Source organism: Anguilla rostrata, chromosome 19 (assembly GCF_018555375.3).
Source record: "Anguilla rostrata isolate EN2019 chromosome 19, ASM1855537v3, whole genome shotgun sequence".
NCBI classification, from domain to species: Eukaryota; Metazoa; Chordata; class Actinopteri; order Anguilliformes; family Anguillidae; genus Anguilla; species Anguilla rostrata.
Window position 1 is genome coordinate 3,177,179 of NC_057951.1, and position 17,148 is coordinate 3,194,326.

The 17,148-nt window shown below is 43.6% G+C and overlaps 1 protein-coding gene across 2 annotated transcripts in view; it reads left to right on the plus strand.

The window, feature by feature from the left end:
• Window positions 1-5,672: 5,672 nt before the first annotated feature.
• LOC135245826 (monocarboxylate transporter 2-like) overlaps window positions 5,673-17,148 on the plus strand; it is a 29,399-nt gene continuing 17,923 nt past the window's right edge. Inside the window, exon 1 of one of the 2 annotated variants that reach the window (XM_064319134.1) lies at window positions 5,673-6,605. The gene's annotated coding sequence lies outside the window, so the exon portion shown is untranslated. Of the gene's footprint in view, window positions 6,606-15,408; window positions 16,158-17,148 lie in introns of those variants that run through there. The other variant, XM_064319135.1, reaches the window with a different exon arrangement.

Sequence of the window (17,148 nt, forward strand, 5' to 3'; positions counted from 1 at the left end):
CCCTGCTGGGCGTCCAAGGCTAGGTCCTGCACGTGCGTATGAGTGGGTCTGCTTCGTAGCTTGTGGCTCCGGTGTGAGAAGAAGCAGCTGGCTGGCAGGCGTGTGTTTCAGAGGAGAGCCAGAGTGCCTTCACTCTCCCGCATATGGGGTCATATGTGAGTAAGACTGTATATGGTCAATCACAATGGGTTTGTGAATTAAACATTCCAAATTAGGGATTGTAGGTAAAAAATTATTATTTTTTTAAAGATGGCAAAAAAAACAGAAAATTTAAAGGGGCAGCAGCCTGGATACATGTGCAGCTTCTGACATCCCAGCTCAGCAGAATCAAACTAGGATGTATTAAGGTGTTGGTTACTAAATGAATTTGTCAATGTGTCAAGAAAGGGTTTGGCTGTGGGGGAGGTGCTGAAGGTTTCTCCTCAGACACCTCAAACGCAGCCGAGATGAACAGGAGGTGCGTGTCCCAGCATGCACCCCAACAGGAAACCCCTCAGTTTAAGCTCCGCTTTGGAGTTAAAGTTAAATGCACTTAAGCCTTGTTCACACGCCGCCAATGTAGCAACATTTTTGAAAAGTGCAACTGAAAAACTTCAACCGGTGCTCTGCACAGATGGTTCTTGTGTGCGGACTAGCGTTCAGCTGCATCGAGGCCAGTCTCTCCATTATGTTTGGAGATTTTTTGCCGGCAAAAGTACTGTATGATTTGTGCTATCATCTGTGCTACTGTGCTAATTGTTGACCATGCGCTGTGTGTCAGTGTCTCTGGGTGTGGCTAAGATTATTACGTGATTGTGTGTCAGTGTCTTTGGGTGTGGCTAAGATTATTATGTGATTGTGCGTCAGTGTCTCTGGGTGTGGCTAAGATTATTATGTGATTGTTTGTCAGTGTCTCTGGGTGTGGCTAAAATTATTATGTGATTGTGTGTCTCAGACTCTGGGTGTGGCTAAGATTATTATGTGATTGTGTGTAGTGTCTCTGGGTGTGGCTAAGAATGAGTTATTATGTGATTGTGTGTCTCAGACTCTGGGTGTGGCTAAGATTATTATGTGATTGTGTGTCAGTGTCTCTGGGTGTGGCTAAGATTATTATGTGATTGTGTGTCTCAGACTCTGGGTGTGGCTAAGATTATTATGTGATTGTGTGTCAGTGTCTCTGGGTGTGGCTAAGATTATTATGTGATTGTGTGTCTCAGACTCTGGGTGTGGCTAAGATTATTACCCCATTAAATGCTTGCTTCTCACCTCCTGCTACCTTCTAATGTGTGTTTGCACAGGGCCCATAGTTTTTTGCTACACCCCTGCCCCCTGCCCCCACCCCCCACCGTCAAAATTGCCGATCATGCCTCTCCAGGAGCAGAGCAGTTTTCTAATGCTCGCGCCATTGGCCAGTGACTGGTCTCCACACCATAGGCCACACAGTTCTACAGGAGAGCTATCACCAATGAGAGAAATAACATCTCATTCCTCCCCCTGACCACCTGTGGTTGCCAACTGAGAAAAAACAGCTCTGAACAATAAACATCCACAATCCTTTCTGGCAGTTTTGTGGATTAATATGGCACACCAGTTCGGCCAGAATGAGCATTTTTATGAACTTTTCTTCAAACAGTTGTTTCAACTTACCTAATTGTTGGCGGTGATCAAAAGAAGGGGGTTTCTTGTATTGACAGGTCTCAAAATCCTATTTAAACCGGTGATGTGAGTTTATATGTGAGACTTTGTTGTGAAAATGAAGGAAAGGCCTGTGCAAGTCCAGTCATTTAGAGGCAGTCTAACTCAGCGAATCATCATCTCAGCCATGCATCCCTCGGGCCACCCAGAAACAAAATATGCACTTTTTATTATTCCTTTCTGTAAACACATCAAACCACTAGACAGTGCCTCATTCAAACTTCGTAACGGACTGCCAATTAAAATCACATTTTAATTTAAATTTTGCATCCATCCTTGATGTTTTCAAACAGAACTTCGAACATACACAACTAATTTATGCCGGTATGTCACTTTTTTTCTGAATGCAGACTTCTTGCTTTTTCCAGACTGGGCGAGAAAAACTGTGTCTTGGCGCTGTGTGGTGGATTTCTGAAACAAATTATTAAAAGATGTTATTTGTGCTTGCAGAGCTCTCTCCTAGGTTAGGTAAGACTCCCCCTGGTGGCAGGACAGATGAAGTGTGGCTGCTGGCTGGAACAGAGCTTTTACATCAGTCCTGTCGGGAATTACAGTACTTATTGTAATGACTTTATAATGTTTTTATTCTGGGCTTGTAATAAATGGTCTCAAACCTGTGTTCAGTGTAAGTGGACAAATCACTACAAGAAAATCAGGTTTTCATGGTAAAAGGGGTCATTGTGTTTGCTGCCGTGTTCATGCCTATAATCAAGGCGATTTGATTACTGTCTTTAAAAACGAAACTGCGAAGAACCATTACAATTAGCCACAAAAGAGGTGCAAGTGGGACGTAGAGGTGGAATGCAAGAAGAGAATCTACAGCGCGAGACAGAAATCTGGACTGGTCCAGTTCGTCCTTACGCAGGGGTCATTCCTGTGTTCCCAGGGTCCTACGTTCCCCAGATTTATATGGCACATAATGGGAACATGACAAAGGGTCCTATGTTCCCAGAGTCCTATGTTCCCCAGCTCTAAAAACCAAATAAAATGATAACCATTGGTTTTGTTGTGTTTATATAGCTGTTTTGAAGCCTTGTTCCAATTTTTAAAAAGACTGTATAATATTTTTATATGAAACGGGTCAAATTTGACCCGAACACAATAGGAGGGTTAATGTGTGTTAACAGAATATTGAACTGGGGAACTTAGGGCCTGGGGAACATAGGACCCGGGGAACATAGATACACTCCCCCTTACACAAACGTGACCGGAAAATGTGACGTCTCTCAGTGAATCGGTCTTTCTCAGATTTGAGCTTCAAAGAAATCTGATGTGTTCGACATCGAGTGGAGATATGTTGTTTTAAAATGTGCGTGGCCTCACTCACCAGCCAGAATCACACAGAATTTTGCTCGTTATTAACGGTTTAATTATGAATTATGATGATGACATTGAACTCCATTTAGGTGTTACGGACAGATCTTCATGCTCTCTGATATGGACTCATTTATTGAAGGGATTTACAGTTGTATTGGTAATACTATGAAGCCAATATAAACAAAAAAAGATAGAGAAATGCAGAACATGGAATGCACACTAAAATAGGAGCAAAAGTATAATTCAAAACAGGCACCAAGGATACAACTAAAGAATACTAATATATTAAGCTAGGGTGACCAGATTTCTGGAGGAAAATACAGGGCCTTTTCTTGGGAGCAGTGTAAATGTAGCACAGCTGTGCAAACGCATCAGAAAACAATGATTTTAATCATTTATATGAAAAAAGTTACTAATTGGTTATAACCATAATTTTCACTTGAATTCATTATAAAAGCAGCAGAACGGTGAAACAAAAAAGAGAGAATTCAAACATTTAACTGCACAAAATAAAATGCAGCTTCACGCAGTGGTACACAGGGACTGGGGGGGATCGAATGTCTGCCCTGCTAGAGCTGCCGCGGTCAACTGTGAGTGCTGTTTCTGTGAAGAGGAAACGTATAGGAGCAACAGCGGCTCAGCCGCGAAGCAGTAGGCCACACAAGCTCACAGAACGGGGCCGCCAAATGGCGAAGTGTGTGTAACCCCCATCTTTCTCTTCGTGAAGGGCGGGGCGCTCTGGAACGGGTTCGCCCCCGAGAGGGGGGGGGGCCCGGGCCTTGGAGAGTGTCGCGGTTCCGGCGAGCTCTCGCTGGCCCTTGAAAATCCGGGGGAGATGGTGTAAATCTCGCGCCGGGCCGTACCCATACCCGCAGCGGGTCTCCAAGGCGAACAGCCCTCTGGCATGTTGGAAGGCAGGTGAGGGAAGTCAGATCCGTAACTTCGGGATAAGGGGCTGGGTCAGTCAGGCTGGGATGCAAAGCCCTATGCCCGTCACCCCCACTGCTGAAAAAGGCCTCAAGGCCCTGTTGCCACCCCTCCTCCCCACTCTCTCTGGGGGGCGGGGAAGCGGGGGGCATGCAGTGACTCCGGACACACGCCGGGCCCAGGCACCTTGGCCAGTGCCTAGCAGCTGGTTTAGACCTGCTGCGGACCTGGGGAATTCAACCTCTTCACACGGATGTCAAATCTGGGTAATTTTTGCCCATTTAGGGGGTGCCGTATTTTAAGTTTTGTAACTCCAGGTGTGAGCTTCATAGAGATGGCTTATATGAAACAAGACATTTGTACCATTTACAATCCTAACTTGGATTGGTTTATATTCATAATTTAGGTAGAAATAGTGCCACAAATGCAATTATCTTGGCAAAAATGCAAATTGTTCTTTTTAGTTTGCAATAAAACACTGAGATCCCATATATAAAACAAGTTAAACTATACATGTCCTGGATCAAAACCACCTTGACCATACAATCAATGGGTTATATGCAGAACTACTAAAGATCTGTGAAGCAAAAAGTAAGCAGTGTAGCCTGGTGTCCCTCAGTGTCTCCAAATACATCCAAAATGTCTACGTTGAGCATTGCTGTAAATGAGAACATAACCATGTATTTTGCTACAAATCAACTGTTTTGACTCAAGAAACTCATTTTCACATCATTACTGGAATTACTGTCTTTCCATCCATACCGTGGTCTAAAATATTTAGGGGTCCAGAAACATATCCAAAATCTCTCCAAAAGTGAATAAAATGTTTTTGTTCATTATAAAGCATATATGAGCCCTTGTGATGGTTTAAGATGAAACATTGATATTAGATTAATTGTATGTTTTTCTGTACTCTGCAGTGTGTGATGTTTTGTTGCATGGAGATAAGATGACATTAAAACAACATTGCACTGTCTACTAAAAAACTTTGTCAATGTTCCAGCTAGGAGCAAAATTCACGCCTATTTAAAGACACTCAATTTCAAAAATAGCATATATAACCGAAATATTTTGAGCAGTAAAGATCGAAGATGAAATCTTATCTGTGTGCATAGGCATTCTCCTCTTCCAGAAAATCAATGTGTTCGCTCTGCTCTTCTGCCTTAGTCAAAAAAACGGTATCATCTTAGTCTATCAGCAAACGCATGCCGTAGCCATGCTCAGAAATCAGAGACAAAACTTTTAGTTACCCGGAGCAATAAATCGCTATTCCAAAAGTAAAATAAAAAAAGACGTGTTATACATTTTTTGGAAAGCTTATTCTATCATCTACTAGTTTAAATAATTGTCAATCAAGCCAGAATGTACTCAGAAGGGCAACCGCGCCGTAAACAGAATGTGTAGTTTTACGCACAGCTATCTTGGAAGGTATGTTTGTTTAATTTAGGATGTGATGTGACATGTAACTACATGGCAACATATGTCTCATCCTAAAGAAACAATGTTAGCAATGTTAGAGAGAGAGAGAGATTAATTTCTGTTCATTTTCAGAAGGTCAGTCACAGGTCACAGACTCTTAAGACAGAAGGCAAGAGAGAATGTTCAGTGCTAACTGCAAATGCTACTGCCTCCACAGAGACACTTACTGAGCGCTATTGAAAGAAACTGCGACTTCAGATCAAATCTCAAATACCAAATTGCCACCTAGCGGGAACAAATGACACTACAGAACTTCCTGTCCAGCGCGTACTTGATGGAGAATTTGACTGCGAAACCAATGAAAAGCCTTATTTCTCAAGGGCTTCCATGTCGTCCGCGTATATAAATAAAGTGAAAGTGGACGTGTGTTTACAAGCTATGCGTAATGTAAGGTAGGCTATATCACGTGTTTGTATACGGATTTATCGCGTGCAACGCACACTTCCTTCCATAGCACAATATCGACACGTAGCCTACGTGTCGCGCGAATTTCTATAAGAATACACACGTGATTCAATCAGCGTGTTGTTTCCTTGGCAGATCTGTGTAATGCACTTCACATTCTGGTCCGACTGCGTTCACAGCCTAGTTTTAATTCTCCACAAGCTCGACTAATCTAAAGCCTGCCATTTGCTCAAGTTTGCTTCACTTTATTAGCAATGTTCTTGCACGGATAGTTATGCAATCACTGTGGTTTTACGCGAAGGTACCCTAATTGTCCTCAAGACAATTAAATCATTTATTTTCTGTGCTGCTGATGTGGCCTTAAAGCGCCTATCCAACACAGACATGATGGAGCTCTAAATTTAAACTAATCCCCGATGACAAACACAGTTGACCTACTTCGACTTCATCTTTGTTTTCAGGGCCGCATTTACTACTAAATCTTTTGCATCTTCAGTCAAATTTCACTATGAAGTGGGCTAGTCGCATCGTCTAACAATAAAATAGGCTGTATACCATTTTATTTACAAGCGCTTTCCCCCTCATCGTTACTACAAAGGCTGTGAAACTTGTCTTTTGTCTCCGGTATTTCTGACCATCCACAGAATCCGCAGGTTGTCAGAGCGCCGTCATACAGCGCTGTAGCTACGTCATCTCTCTAGTAAGCGAGCGGCTACGGTTTCAGGCAGTCTTCTCCCAACACAGGCAAGGTCAGCGGCCAAGCACCTCAGTGGGCGAAGGGATCTGGTTTTACATTCTAAAAGGTACGTGGGATTTATTTAAAGCGTACGAGATTGTAAGGATGCTTACGAAAGTAAATAACCTACATTTACGTGACGTTATCTAGCAGTGCTTAATTCGCTTGTCACTTGGGGATGCGCTCGGCGTTGGTATTTAATAATAGCAAACGTTTGACAGTTTTTTCGTGCGGTTTTGTGGTTTTAACATTCAGATATAGGCCTACTCCTTATGAGCGCGATAACCTCTACACATAGTTTACACATCTTGTGGGATTTTTTGTGGCATGGTTTCAGCATCGTTTGGCTAGATTCGCTAGCTTGTTAGTTAGGCTAGCTGCATCGCATCCTCTCCAGTATTAGGGTTTCCAAATACAAAACATGCTGTTGTAAAGTACGAGCACATTCTGCTAAGTTATTTCTTGATAATGAATGCAGTCTGCATCAACTTTTATATAATTTCAAGTCGAGTTCGTGTTAGAGACCGGTATCACGCGCTCGCGTGACAGCTACCGTTTTGTATCCATTTTCTGGTTGCGCCCCTGTCATTGGCTCCCCGTCACCCACGCCATCCACCGAAAGTGGAGAGGTGAACAAGGGCCCGGGACGTTGCTTCCTTCACAGAGAGAGATGATGGTACTTTCTACTGGAAGCATTGTACAATTATCATGACTTCAATGGGGTTAATTTTATCTTTTTTTGTAAGAAGGTTTACCAAAAACGGGAAATCCTTACTTTCGCGTCACCTAGTTGGTTTAAAATATCAGTTCATTACGCAGCGGCTTTTTCACTCTGTTATCAGATTCATTTTCTTACCTACAACCGCTGTAAATAGTTATCTGAAGAAAAACACGTTTTCAACGTACTGAAATGCCAGGTGATTAATGACTTGCAACATCTAGGCCTGCCACTGATTTAGATCTTGATCACTAATACTGATATCAAAATTCGGCCTAGTTACAAGAAACAATATTGGCTATCTTGGCTCACACAAAGTAAACATGTCGTATTCCAAAGCAATGGTGCTACCCAGTGTTTCCTAACTTATTTCAGGTAACTTGACCATGTGTTTTTTCATCTGAAGAGAATGTGGTCATTCAAAGCGTTTGTGTCAAATGGCAATCATTTATTGTGGGACTAATCAGCAATTCAGCTGTGTTACACCAATTTAAAAAAAAAAAAAAAGACTACAGAATATGTTTGAACAGTTGTCTGCATCCAGTGCTTTGGGTGCATGAGAAGTACATCATGTATAAAATGCATGAATAAAATGGGTTTGTTCAGAAAATTGTGTTCATAAATAAGATATTTCATTTAACATTGTATGTATACTATTGTACTTATTTGGCGAAACTTTGACTAACACGCCTATAGTACATTAATGGGGCAAACCTATGTCTGAATAGGTTTGTGAAATTCAATATTTATAGGCCTAAATATTTCCAATTTTTATGTCTTTATTTAATACCCCCTTCTGTTGTGTGAATGATTGAATGTTTTTTGTATAAATGTCTTTTCGCAAATGTAATTATATGCTGCTATTAAAATGTTGTCATGGGGACAGTGAACAACTCTATGTATGTATGTATTTTGCAAGTCTTAATGACTTATAGTCTGTACTTTGTATGTGTGAGTTACTTCCGTTTTTCCAGATATCACTTCTTTTTGTATTGTGTTTGTTATGAGTAACTGATAACATGAATGCATATAAATGTAGGTTATGAGAGGCATGCTTACACATACATACATGCAAACACTTACATTGTAAGCAGTCTCTGTGCTGTGGTTGGGGGGGCAGACATAGGTTAATTTTTTTTTTTTGGGGGGGGGGGACTTTTTGTGTGTGCCATACAGTTTACAGGCATGCATTGCTTCGTGATTTTTATCTCCGCGACGGCACAGCCGTGGCTGGAGGCATTATGTTTTCGGGTTGTCCGCCCGTCCGTCCCGATTCTCATGAACGCAATATCTCAGGAACGCCTCGAGGGAACTTCTTCAAATTTGCCACAGACGTCCACTTGGACTTAAGGATGAACTGATTAGATTTTGGTGGTCAAAGACGGAGGCGTACAACCGTGAGGCGGTATTTCTAGTTTTAACTAAAGATGATCGGCTCAGTCTTTTCCATTTAATTTTATGCACGTGTGCTTGTGGTGAAGAGGTTAATATCAGACTCAGAGGTTGTGTTATCGTAGAATTCTCGATTTTTGCACACACAAGAGCCGAAACAGAGTGGAAAGTAGAGTGCGTTCTGTAAAAACAGGCATTGGTCTAAGATCTGTGTTACTTTTTGATCGTAATGTTTACATGGCCATTGTTCAATATCAATGTCATTTGGCTAACGAAGCTAATGGCAAACAGTGTGAGCTGTGTGTACCTGAGCTGGGAGATTGTGAGTGCCCAATTTATCACATAACTTGTAGCTGAGCAGACCTGGGTGTAAAAATGCAAACTAGCCCTTTAAGAAATGCTCCTGGATTACAGTTATCCTTATTTGAACTTTCACAGTATGATAAAGGTTTTCCGTCTAGCACTGGTGCTTTCATATATAATTCAAAAAGCAATTGCAGAGACAAACGCCACGGTGCCCCCCCGCCCCCACTTTATATACTCACTAACTTGACAGGCATCCGTTGAGCCTTCATTTATAAAATCACAAGCAATCTCCTTCAGTTTCAGCCCTTGAACTGGCAACATGTATACCCTGGTTTGTTTTCATCTTTTTCTTCTGAGATCCATTTTTTTTTTAATATAAGATTTCTAAGGCATTTTGATACGCTTAGTTGTAGCTAGGACTCCTTTTTGCTCTCTTCCTCTGCTGGCTAGCTGACCTTGCAATTTGACCTGCAAAACTGAAGCTAACAGTTGTGGCAAATAGACACTTGACATTGGACAATAGCATGCACAGACCTATTTCCCAGCAATCTTTGCATATTAGAAAATAACAATAGCACCAAAGAAATTACCACAAATTATTTAATTGAATAGTTTAAGCAATATATTTTATATCCAGCAGTTATCATTCCTTCTGAGGTAGCCCAAACTTTAAAACATCAGTGCTGAAGAGGCCAACTAACCATTAGGGCTTGGGCTGGGTGCTGTGCTGTATAATGTTAGCACGTGGGCTTGGTGCTGTGCTGTATAATGTTAGCGCTTGGGCTGGGTGCTGTGCTGTATAATGTTAGCGTGTGGGCTTGGTGCTGTGCTGTATAATGTTAGCGCTGATGCTGGGTGCTGTGCTGTATAATGTTAGCGCTTGTGCTGGGTGCTGTGCTGTATAATGTTAGCGCTTGGGCTGGGTGCTGTGCTGTATAATGTTAGCGCTGATGCTGGGTGCTGTGCTGTATAATGTTAGCGCTTGGGCTGGGTGCTGTGCTGTATAATGTTAGCGCTGATGCTGGGTGCTGTGCTGTATAATGTTAGCGCTGATGCTGGGTGCTGTGCTGTATAATGTTAGCGCTTGGGCTGGGCGCTGTGCTGTATAATGTTAGCTCTTGGGCTGGGTGCTGTGCTGTATAATGTTAGCGCTTGGCCTGAGTGCTGTGCTGTATAATGTTAGCTCTTGGGCTGGGCGCTGTGCTGTATAATGTTAGCACTTGGGCTGGGTGCTGTGCTGTATAATGTTAGCGCTGATGCTGGGTGCTGTGCTGTATAATGTTAGCGCTTGGGCTGGGTGCTGTGCTGTATAATGTTAGCGCTTGGGCTGGGTGCTGTGCTGTATAATGTTAGCGCTTGGGCTGGGTGCTGTGCTGTATAATGTTAGCGCTTGGGCTGGGTGCTGTGCTGTATAATGTTAGCGCTGATGCTGGGTGCTGTGCTGTATAATGTTAGCGCTTGGGCTGGGTGCTGTGCTGTATAATGTTAGCGCTTGGGCTGGGTGCTGTGCTGTATAATGTTAGCGCTTGGGCTGGGTGCCTTGCTGTACAATGTTAGCGCTTGGGCTGGGTGCTGTTCTGCCTGACCTTAATGCTAAGAGGTTCATATTGATTTTCTCACTGCGCTGATCAGATAAGTTGAGAGCAGTGCTTATCAACTCGCTGCTGGGCTCTGACACAACCCTGGTCAAACAGTGGGACACGTTTCGACGGCCAGCTTGACTGTTTAGAAGGGGGCAACACGTGCCTGTGCAAGAAATGAACTTCACAAAACAAATGCAAAGACTTGTAATCCTTTGACTAGGCCTTCACTGTTATGACTAAAATGATCATTTCGATATGACAGAAAACTCCCCTGCCTTCATCCATTCATCATGCTGAACTTCATGACGGCTGCAAAGGTGATTGAATACGTGAGTTTTTTTGCGGGACTGACGCAACGCAAAATCACACTTTGCAGAGTCTTTGTTTTTGGTCGACGTCAATTATTCTAAACCCTGAAGTGGTTCCGAATGGTGGATTTTGATCCCTTTTCGTGGAACTGACTCTCTGTGTCCTTTTGATCTCCCTGTGCTTTCCTCTCCGGCGTGTTTCATCTGCTGCACCACAAATATTATTACTCGCATCACGCTCAAAACAAACGTCCGTGATTGGTCAGTCTGCCTGTGTATGGGGGACGCACAGACAGCCGCGCTCTGTAGACCACACGTGTAGTCACTGAATGTCACCTCCGCTTTTTCTTCCTGCTTCTGTTTTATTTTCCAAAACAACGGGCCTTTTGGATTCTCTTTGACATTCATTTGATTTTGTCCTGAAAATGAGTGAAGTGAAGAAAGAAGGTATTCCATGCAATTACGTACTAAAATAAAATACTAATGATTTGCTAACATGATTTGGAAGTCATGTTTCCTCCAGTTTCCTCCCACAGAAACTAGCACAAAGTTGAGGGTCAGGGTCAAGGACTAAGCTGGTCATGGCTAGCGGCTTTTTCAGTTTTCCACTACGATTGCGAAACTCGCCAGAGTGCACCTCAGTATGTCCTTCTGTATTTCTGCATCACAGACACAGAAAAAACTTTGAAAGGCAAGCAGTTTATTCTTCATTAAATTTGGTGATTTCCGTACATGGCGGACTGTTCTGGGGCGTGGGGTTGGGGCAATCGCGTGTTATTGTCAATGTACGCATGTACAATGTACTGTCTGTAGTAGAGGAATTACCAATTCCCATATGCTCCGTCTGTAGTAGAGGAATTACCAATTCCCATATGCTCTGTCTGTAGTAGAGGAATTACAAATTCCCAAATGCTCTGTCTGTAGTAGAGGAATTACCAATTCCCATATGCTCCGTCTGTAGTAGAGGAATTACCAGTTCTCTCTGTCTGTAGTAAAGGAATTACCAATTCTCAAATGCTCTGTCTGTAGTAGAGGAATTACCAATTCCCAAATGCTCCGTCTGTAGTAGAGGAATTACCAATTCCCAAATGCTCTGTCTGTGGTAGAGGAATGACCAATTCCCAAATGCCCTGTCTGTAGTAGAGGAATTACCAATTCCCAAATGCTCTGTCTGTAGTAGAGGAATTACCAATTCCCAAATGCTCTGTCTGTAGTAGAGGAATTACCAATTCCCAAATGCTCTGTCTGTAGTAGAGGAATTACCAATTCCCAAATGCTCTGTCTGTAGTAGAGGAATTACCAATTCCCAAATGCTCCGTCTGTAGTAGAGGAATTACCAATTCCCAAATGCTCTGTCTGTGGTAGAGGAATTACCAATTCCCAAATGCTCCGTCTGTAGTAGAGGAATTACCAATTCCCAAATGCTCTATCTGTAGTAGAGGAATTACCAATTCCCATATGCTCCGTCTGTAGTAGAGGAATTACCAGTTCTCTCTGTCTGTAGTAAAGGAATTACCAATTCCCAAATGCTCTGTCTGTAGTAGAGGAATTACCAATTCCCAAATGCTCTGTCTGTAGTAGAGGAATTACCAATTCCCAAATGCTCTGTCTGTAGTAGAGGAATGACCAATTCCCAAATGCTCTGTCTGTAGTAGAGGAATTACCAATTCCCAAATGCTCCGTCTGTAGTAGAGGAATTACCAATTCCCAAATGCTCTGTCTGTGGTAGAGGAATTACCAATTCCCAAATGCTCCGTCTGTAGTAGAGGAATTACCAATTCCCAAATGCTCTATCTGTAGTAGAGGAATTACCAATTCCCAAATGCTCTGTCTGTAGTAGAGGAATTACCAATTCCCAAATGCCCTGTCTGTAGTAGAGGAATTACCAATTCCCAAATGCTCTGTCAGTAGTAAAGGAATTACCAATTCCCAAATGCTCCGTCTGTAGTAGAGGAATTACCAATTCCCAAATGCTCTGTCTGTAGTAGAGGAATGACCAATTCCCAAATGCCCTGTCTGTAGTAGAGGAATTACCAATTCCCAAATGATCTGTCTGTAGTAGAGGAATGGACACATCGTTTGGAGTATATTTTCTGGGCCAATGGAAAACACTATAACTGAAATAATATCAAAAATCCCGGGAAGTGATCGGTCCCTTTAACTGGAGGTTAAGGTTACGCTGAATCTCTAAGAAATTTGCACTGGGCTCCATTGCCCTTCTCTCCCCGTGCGTGTGGCGACGCCCTTGAGCTCGCAGCATTGGCTCCCGGGTTTCGGCCCGGCGCGCCTGTCCCGGGCAGGTCCCCGGGTTTCGCGGGGATGCGGAACGCCGTTCGATCGCACGTCGGTGAGCTCGCGGCCGCGCTTCTGACCGTTCTGGGGCCCCTGGGCCGAGCAGCCGTGGGCGCGCGGTCGATGCATAATCGCCACCACGCTTCGGTTACAGTGCTGACTACTCGTGGGTATACGGCTAACACGCTGCACGTCCACGACGGCCGCCGTCAATATCTTGGAGACAAAGCGGCTGTTTTGTTGACGAGTTCGTTTTCGGCAAGACTGCACGAGGAATCGGTTTGTTCGTAAATGAAATGGGACGCATCGGACGCCGCTTTGACGGACATTGAAAAGCAGACAGCTAAATTAATCAAAAATATTTTTTTTTTTCTCCCTGCTCTTTGGCGCCCCCTCCTGGCTGTGGCGCTCTAGGGCAACCGCCTAGTTCCCCTATGCCTAAAAACCGGGTCTGAAGTGGCTTAAAGGAACAACTTTCCCTGAACGGTTTGCATTACATTCAAGGAAAAACCCGGTTAATTTTGGGTGCCACAGCGACCATATCGGGGGGCTTATTGTGGGTTTGAAGCTTGGTCTGAGCCGATGACTTGCGCGCACAAAGCAGCGAGCCGCCTCGCGTCCTGTTGCGTCACCGGCTCTAGGACACGGAGGTTAGACTCCAGAACCCGTTTGTTCATTTGTCATGATTATCAAGGTGGCCGATTTTGAAGCTGAACTCTACGGTACCTTGGCACCCGAAGAGCTGGCAGTTACTCTCTGTGAATCGCTGCACACGCGCTCCATGAAACGGACAGCATCGGGTTAATTTTGTTTTCCCTTTCCTTTTAAACTTTGTGCTTTATTCAGATATGGAAGAAAGCAGGGAGGGTCACCGGTGGCGATTTCAGCATGAAAATTATAATGGGGCGCATATTTATTTTTTACATTTTAGGTACACGCTGGCACTCCTATCTAGAATGACTTCCAATAAGTAAACATGCATGCATGCGCTCATGCACACACACACACACACACACACACACTGCCACTGATGTACAGTAACAGTGTAGCACAAAAGACGGCCTAAATAACTGACCTATACGCATGTAAACCGTACAAGGTTCGATCTGAAGTTTCCCTCCAATGGCAAAGTGCTGATACTCCCATGATATTCCCATGATTCATTCCTGTGTTGTGTTCACTAGATAGGTTCCTGTCCTTTGGGGCTGTGACTTTAATTACCGGTTTTTGGGCCAAATCTCTACATCTCAACATAACAGTAGATATGTTGTTTCTGGGTCACGACAGCTTGTGCCCCCAGCTTAACGTAAATGTACTAACTGAGCATGTGCGGGAGGATCTTTAGGTCTGTACACACACATTTGGGTCTGTACACACATACACATAGATGCGCTCACGCATGCACACGCACGCACACACAAGGAAAGTGATTCCTAGCAGCACCATTATGATTGTGACAGACATGTTTGCTCAGTCAAACAAGTTGATTTTTCCATTAAATCACCGTTTGATTAATCATAATTCACCTTGCACTACAGTGCCATCTGCTGGTGGGGGCCCTTAATATAAAATCACCATTGAGGGTAACGGAGAGACGAGGGATGAGGCAGCTCACTAGGAGTCAAACTTCTGCCCACATGCAGAAGGGGGGTGGGGTTGTGGGCGGGGAGTCAAACCTGTGCCCACACGTTGGGGGGGGGTACGCACATTGCGTGTGAGTCAGCCGTCATACAGACTGCGCGACACACAAGCGCGACATACTTCCCTCCACACAGGGTCTCCCAACCGCGTGTTACGTGCGGTAGCATCGCAGCTCATGACGCCCCCTAGACTATTATTTTAGATCATCACAGTGAGTTTTCCGGAAATTTCCAAAATATAATCACTGCGTGAAAGATATCTTGGCTGCAGCAATGATCGCACCACTTGCCTCCAATTCACTGGTAAACCGAACCATGTTGGTTCCTGATGATAATACCGAGAGAGCTGTGCTCTTTTTCACCTGGGGGTGTCCTATGGAATTGTGGTCTGGTCAGGAAATATATGTTCGAGTCAGCCTCTCAGGGTCACCAGAAATCAGCATTTCATTGCTTTATTGTTGTAATTCTTTTTAATTGTTCCTCGGGGACCATGCCCTCGGAAGCCCCTAGCATTTACGCGTCCCCCCCCCTCAAAATGACTCCTGCGCCCCTGTGGATTTCGGCTAGGCCCCTTCGTTCCTGTGAAGGGAACGCTTAACGCTACACTACAGCATGCGAATGACATTCCAGAGAATCGTCTGCTTAGTTTGGGGACGGTCCTCTTCCTGTTTCAGCACGACAGTGACCTCACGCGCGAAGCAAGGTCCGTAAAGGGCTTGCCGAGTTTGGTGTGGAAGAACATGACTGGCCTGCGCAGAGACCTGACCTCAACCCCATCCAACACCTTTGGGATAAATTGGAGTTACGTTACATTGCGTTACATTACCGGAATATAGCAGACGCTCTTATCCAGAGCGACTTACACATTGTATCCATTTATACAGCTGGATATATATACCGAAGCAATGCAGTTTAAGCACCTTGCTCAAGGGTACCGCGGCTACCCGGGAATCGAACCTGCGACCTTTCGGTTACAAGCCCAGCTCCTTACCCACTGTGCTACACTCCTCCCCTTTGACATACGTGTGAGGCCTGAAGGAGTTACCCGCTCGTCTTGCCTCTTGGGGAGGGAAGCAGCCACTCCTTTACTGAACGCTACAAATATTTCTTGTCCTTGTAGAGAGAGAGTGAGTCATTGACGCTTTACAATCGAGCAGGTGTAGGTGTCACCTGGTCGCACCCATTTTTTCTTTTCTTTTTTTTCAGGCGCACACTTTTGCCCTTGAACCAGTAGTTATGTCATCTAATATTACAGCTGTGGTAACAGGAAAAAAAGGAGCAAGTATTTTGTTCGCAGCCATGCGGAACAATTCAAACGCTTGCTCCTAGTTAGTCTGCGTGTCACCCTTCAAAGATTAAAAAGGAAAAGAGGCTTCCCTCGTAAGTAAAATGCTTTATTTTAAATGGAGGAATTTTTTTTTACTTGAGGTGCTATTTGAGTTTTGCAAACGTAGCGCTTCCATGGTTGTAGGAGTTCGGCAGTCGCATTGTATGCCTGATTCTTAATAAAAAATCAACTTTGGGAACCGTTTAAGTGTATTAATGCCACTGACTGTTTAGGAATTTTTGTATAACTTTCAAAATAAGTTGAGTGACAGATTTAATGTGTGCACTGCCTCAGGTGGTGTAGGGCAGTGGTGATAAACCTGCTGCTAGCCTACACCAGTCATAATCACTCGCACAGTTTCACAGATACAGGACACTTTCAATATTGTATTGTTTTTCTGTCATACATTGTATTACACTAGATGTGTTAAGAAAGTATGTAATTTGTTAATTCCTCTACTACAGACAGAGCATTTGGGAATTGGTAATTTTTCTAGATGGACCTTTTTCCTCTGTGACTACCTGTCAGACCAGGCCAAGACTAACAAACACAGTTTCCTTTTAAGTGTCAGCTCGCTGATTTATTTAAGCTTAAGAATGTAATTAACTTTGAGAGTGGGCCAAGCCAACATAAAAAAAAAAAAAAACAGAACCAGCAGTTTTTAGTTAACAAAGGCACTGTAGCACTGTACAATCAAAACTGTTTGTTCACCTGTTATTTATATTGGTATATTGGTATTAGTGATGCTGTGTATTAGCCAGTCTTGATTAACAAAAGCACTGTATGTACTTTATCACCAAAGCTGGTTATGTACTTTTTTCAGTTACCTATACACGTATTGCACCTTGACTCTGCATCCTTCTGTATGGCATGGCAGACCGCCAGTTTGATGCGGCCATTTTGAGTGCCGGTTCACTCTCAAGCTCCTGTGTGCTCCATGATTCAAACTGAAATTCATTCATAACCTTTATTTAATGAATGAATTTCAGTTTGAATCATCAAAATATAGCTGCAAGCAGCGATGTGGGAGGCCAAGCACCGAGG